This window comes from Myxocyprinus asiaticus, chromosome 4 (assembly GCF_019703515.2).
Source record: "Myxocyprinus asiaticus isolate MX2 ecotype Aquarium Trade chromosome 4, UBuf_Myxa_2, whole genome shotgun sequence".
Taxonomy (NCBI): Eukaryota; Metazoa; Chordata; class Actinopteri; order Cypriniformes; family Catostomidae; genus Myxocyprinus; species Myxocyprinus asiaticus.
The window spans coordinates 6,559,054-6,564,708 of record NC_059347.1 but is presented as its reverse complement, the minus strand read 5'-3'; the positions used below and the strand labels follow the sequence as shown (position 1 = coordinate 6,564,708).

General features: G+C 39.8%; 1 protein-coding gene across 1 annotated transcript in view; it reads left to right on the top strand.

Annotated features, from left to right (window-relative positions):
- The window catches only part of dguok (deoxyguanosine kinase), an 89,769-nt gene that overhangs the window by 57,551 nt on the left and 26,563 nt on the right, over nucleotides 1-5,655 (top strand). The window lies entirely within an intron of this gene.

The window sequence follows — 5,655 nt, the reverse complement described above, 5'->3', positions numbered from 1 at the left end:
TAATTTCGTAACAAATGACGTTATAACTAAGCGCCAATCTTTTTTTTTTTTTTTTTTTTTAAGGAATATTCCGGGTTTAATACAAGTTAAGCTCAATCGACAGTCACAGCATTTATGGAATAATGTTGATTACCACAAAAAAAAAATAAATAAAAAAAATAAATAAATAAATAATAAAAAATTTTTTTTGACTTGTCCCTCCTTTTCTTAAAAAATAAATTAATTAAAAATCTGGGATACAGTGAAGCACTTTCAGTGAATGGGGCCAATCCGTAAATGTTAAAATGTTGTTTTAAAAGTATTGTCACAAGACATTAACAATATGTGTTAACACTGACAAAATCCCTAACCACTTTACAACTTCATTGCCATGACGACGTAGCCAAACCCTGTAAACCCTGTAATCCCGGTAAATTACCATTTAAACAACTTTCGAGTTCAAATAATACACACGTTTTAACAAAAACATTTATGTAAGTGCTTTTATAAAATTGTAAGCTTCACATTGTTGCATTTAAACCCTCCAAAAATTGGCCCATTCAGTTCTATTGTAAGTGCCTCTGTGTCGATTTTTCTATTTTTTTTTTTTTTTTTTAAAGGAGGGACGAGTCGGGTCACATGGTGCCATGCGAGGGTCGGACGTATGAATGGCGAGCTCTGCGCTCTTTGCTAGTTTTTAATACTTTTTGTGTCATAAACAGGTGAGATTCTATACACCATGTTCCATAACTGTTCTATGAAGACAATATGTCAAAGATTTCAAAATCCTCGGGCTCTGGAGACGTTAAAAGACACTTACGTGCTCAAGCTGATACCCCAGACAGGGTCGCAGACCAGGGACTCAGTTTGGACGGTGCGGCGGGAGAGATTCAGCATCAACTGTCGAGCATGTCGGCAATGCAGGCGAAGGTCATTGCTGACTGGAGAATCTTGCTGTAATACGTCGATCGATCACTGCCATGGAGACTAAATTCTCTGAGTTGGTTACAAGAGTGTCAGACGTCAAGAAATGGATCGATTATCTGGAGTCATCGGAGAGGGAATTCACTGCTAATCCGCTAGCGACCAAGACAGACTTGGAACGCATTTGGAAAAAGTTGGAAGACTTAGAGAATCATAGCCGGCGAAAAAAACGTCTGAATTGTTGGAATTCCTGAGAACGAAGAAGGCCGACATATGATGAAATACTTAGATGAGCTCTTCCCAAATCTGCTCGACATAACAGACCATAAGCTGGAAATCGAGCGAGCTCACAGAGTTCCGGCACAGAGATCCGCTGAGGGAGAAAGGCTGAGATCATCCGATAAAGATCTTGTGTTACACGAGGCGGGGAGTAAAGGAAGGCTTTCTTGGAAGAACCAAAGCATTTTCTTGTTCCCAGACTCTGTGAAATCGACAAGAGAGAAACGTGATCGATTCCAGGAATGCAAGAAACTTTTGAAAAAATTCTCTTGATTCTTTTTTTTAAATTTTTTTTTACCCAATTTGGAATGCCCAATTCCCAGTGTGCTTTTAAGTCTTCGTGGTCGCATAGTGATTCGCCTCAATCCAGGTGGCGGAGGATGAATCCCAGTTGCCTCCGCGTCTGAGACCATCAACCCGCGCATCTTATCATGTGGCTTGTTGAGTGCGTTGCACAGAGACATAGCGCGTGTGGAGGCTTTTATACCATTTCAAAATAAGAGTCCATGGAACAGAACGGTGAATAACTATGACACAAGTCATACATCTAATGGGGTCGGAGACGAATAATAAAATATCATCTGCATAAAGCAAAAGCTTATTTACAGCTGCGCCACCTGCTCTGTACCATTTTTGGGAGTAGTTTACACCCCCCTAAAGCGGCAGATACTCTGGGAGTGGTGATTACTGCTTTTGGAAAAGGCAACTGTGTTTTATTTTCTGCTAATTCAGAGTCTGGAGGACGGAGCTTTAACTTCTATCAAGAGAGTATGACATAAGTAATAATAGTGGGGGTTAAATATTGATTCTGTTTGTATATGTTTTGCTTTTCTTTGTTTAATAGATGAATCAATCAAAAATGTTAATCATATTTTTTTCATCAGTCCATAAGGTTTATTCTAGAATAGATTTTTTTTTTTTTTATATCCAAATCCCTCATTTCAACTGTTGTTGATTGCTCAGTTGGAAACATCTTAGTCTCGGATCACGCCCTGGTGAGTTTGTTGCCACATACGGAGAAAAAGAAATCATATAGTTTGCACTTTAATGTATCCCTTTTGCAAAATCCTGATTTCCAACAAATGTTAAAGCCCGAAATCAATGTTTATATGGAGACCAACTGGTCCTCAGTATCCTCTGTGGGCGTGGCTTGGGAGGCATTTAAGGCAGTTCTTAGGGGTCGGGTCATACAGTATGCCTCATTCACCAAAAAATCCAAAGCACAAGAACTTGTGGAGTTGGAAGGGAATATTAAAAGTGCCGAGGCAGAGCTGAAGCGCAGAATGTCCTCTGATGGCCTCAGAGAATTGACTCGATTGAAATACAGATATAATGCTATTTTGTCGCGGAAAGTGGAGTTTTGGTTATTCAGGGCAAGACAGTCATATTTTGAGTCAGGGGACAAAGCAGGGAAGCTTTTGGCTAGATATATAAAGCAGAGAGAGTCTTTTTCTACCATTCCCTCAGTGAAATCTGCTGGTGGTGAAATTTTTACCTCGGCCACTGATATTAATGCTTTTAAAGAGTTCTATCTTGATCTTTATAGTTCTATGTCTTCGTCTACTGATGAAGATATTAGAAACTTTGTGGAACCATTAGAAGTTCCTAAACTGACGACTGAGCAAAGAAATTGTCTTGATTCTGAGATAACCTTGGAGGAACTTGACGAGGTAATTAAGGCCTTACCTACAGGCAAAGCTCCGGGGCCAGATGGTTTTGCTGCTGAATTTTTTAGATCTTATGCTACAGAACTGGCTCCACTTTTGTTAGAAGTTTATACAGAATCATTAAAGAACGGAAAGCTTCCTCCAACTATGACACAAGCCCGGATCAGTCTGATTCTTAAAAAGGACAAAGATCCAAGTGTGTGTAAAAGTTACCATCCAATTTCCCTGATCCAGCTAGATGTAAACATTTTGTCCAAAATTTTGGCTAATTGTTTAAGTAAGGTTATGACATCTCTTATACATATAGATCAGGTGGGGTTTATTCGGGGCCACAGCTCTTCTGATAACATCAGGCGTTTCATTAATATCATGTGGTCAGTAGCGAATGATCGGTCTCCAGTCGCTGCCATTTCACTTGACGCAGAAAAGGCGTTTGATATGGTAGAATGGGATTATCTTTTTAATATTTTAGAAATGTATGGGTTCGGGAGTACATTCATTGGTTGGATTAAGTTACTGTATAGACACCCTGTAGCAGCGGTACAAACAAATGGATTAATTTCAGATTATTTTACTCTGGATAGGGGCACTCGGCAGGGTTGCCCTCTTTCCCCGTTATTGTTCTGTCTTGCCCTGGAACCATTAGCAGCCGCGATAAGAAAGGAGGATGATTTTCCAGGGGTGGAAGCAGGAGGTGTGGCGCATAAGCTTCTGCTTTAAGCAGATGATATTTTATTATTCGTCTCTGACCCCACTAGATCTATGCCTTGCCTCCACAGAATTATTAATTCATTTTCCAAGTTCTATGGATACAAAGTCAACTGGTCTAAATCCGAAGCTTTAGCTCTGACTGCGTACTGTTCAGTAACGGCCTTTCAGCCGGGCGCCTTTCAGTGGCCCAAACAGGGCATGAAGTATTTGGGTATTTTATTCCCAGCAAATTTGTCTGATTTAGTTAGTGTTAATTTTGACCCTTTAATTAAAAAGTTTTCGAGCGATGTGGACAGATGGGCTTCATTACATTTATCGATGATTGGGAAGATTAATGTTATTAAAATGAACTGTATTCCAAAATTCAACTACCTGCTACAGTCACTCCCTATAGATGTCCCTCTCTCTTATTTTAAGCAATTTGATAGAATTGCGAATTCCTTCATTTGGAATGGTAAATGTCCCAGACTACATTCCAGCAAATTACATAGGTGGGTTAGGCTTACCCAAGATTTTGTTTTATTATTATGCGTTCGGTCTCAGGCATTTGGCTCATTGGTCGCTTCCACCTGAGAGAGCCCCTCCCTGGTTTTCTGTTGAACAGGAAGTCCTTGCCCCTATTTCACCATTGCAAAGTCTTTCTATTAAACTAACCGGAGAAGTTAAGTCACACCCCGTCATTTCACATTTGCACATGATTTGGACTAGAGTGGCCAGAGTATTTAATTCGGACATTTATTTAAATGTTGCCTCAAGCATATGGCTGAACCCAAAATTATGTGTCAATAAGTCCCCTTTCTGTTGGTCAGAGTGGATTGTGAGAGGGGTTGTTACACTCGGCGACCTGTATGAGAGTGGAATGTTGAGATCTTTTGAGAATTTGGGTCATCATTTTGGGATTCCCAGATCTCAGTTTTATAGGTATTTACAGCTGTGCCACATGCTCTGTACTATTTTTGGGAGTAGCACACACACCCCTAAAGCGGCAGATGCTTTGGGAGAGGTGATTACTGCTTTTGGAAAAGGTCATGAGGCATCAGTGTATTACTCCCTGCTGGTTCAGAGTCTGGGGGATGGAGCTTTAGCTTCTATCAAGAGATTATGGGAAAAATATTTGAATTTGGTATTGGAGGAAGAAGTGTGGACTAGGATTCTAAAAAATGTCAAATCGGCATCTAGAGATGCAAGGGTTCGCCTTATGCAATTTAAGATTTTACATAGATTTTACTGGACCCCCTCTAGATTATATAGGCTTGGTGTTAAAGACACACCCAACTGCTGGTGTTATCAATCAGAAGTTGGAGACACAACTCATGCCTTTTGGGGGTGTGTTAAGATTCAAGATTTTTGGATGAAGGTACAGATTTATTTGTTTGACGTTTTGGGCACTCAAGTTTTGCTTTGCCCCAGACTTTGTATTTTGGGTGACAGAGCGGTCATAAATTTGGGGGACAAATTTATAAAAAAATTGGGTTTTAACAAGTGTTATGATTGGCAGACAAGTCATTTTAAGGGGTTGGAAGTCCGACGGAGCACCATAATTTCCAGAGTGGTGTACAGAGATGGGGAGGGTGGCAGCGTTTGAAGAAGGGGTATCTAGAGGATTGGGTAATTTGGACTTGTTTATGGGAAAGTGGGGCAAATACCTGGCATTTTTGGAGGGCTCTCGGGGAGGGACAGTGGAGAGAGAGATGTAGAGGTTATGTGTGTGATTTATTATATTTTATTAATTATTTTATTTTTTAATATTTGTTTTTGTGCATCTATAATTATGTGGGATCACTGAGATGTTCTTATGGGTAAGGTTGGGGGTTGGGAATTGGGGGGGGGTAGTAGTAGAGGGGGTTAAGTATTGATTCTGTTTGTATATGTTCTCGCTTTTATGTGTTAATATAGGAATCAATTAAAAAAAATGTTAATATAATAAAAATGTTAATCATAAAAAAAGGAGGAATGAGTCAGAATTATCTTTTGTGGTAATCAACATTATGCCACAAATGCTGTCGATTGAGCTTAACTTGTGTTGGACCCGGAATATGATTAAGCTCACTCCTTGACTCATTATTCCCTACAGTGAATGGCAGTAAATGCATCA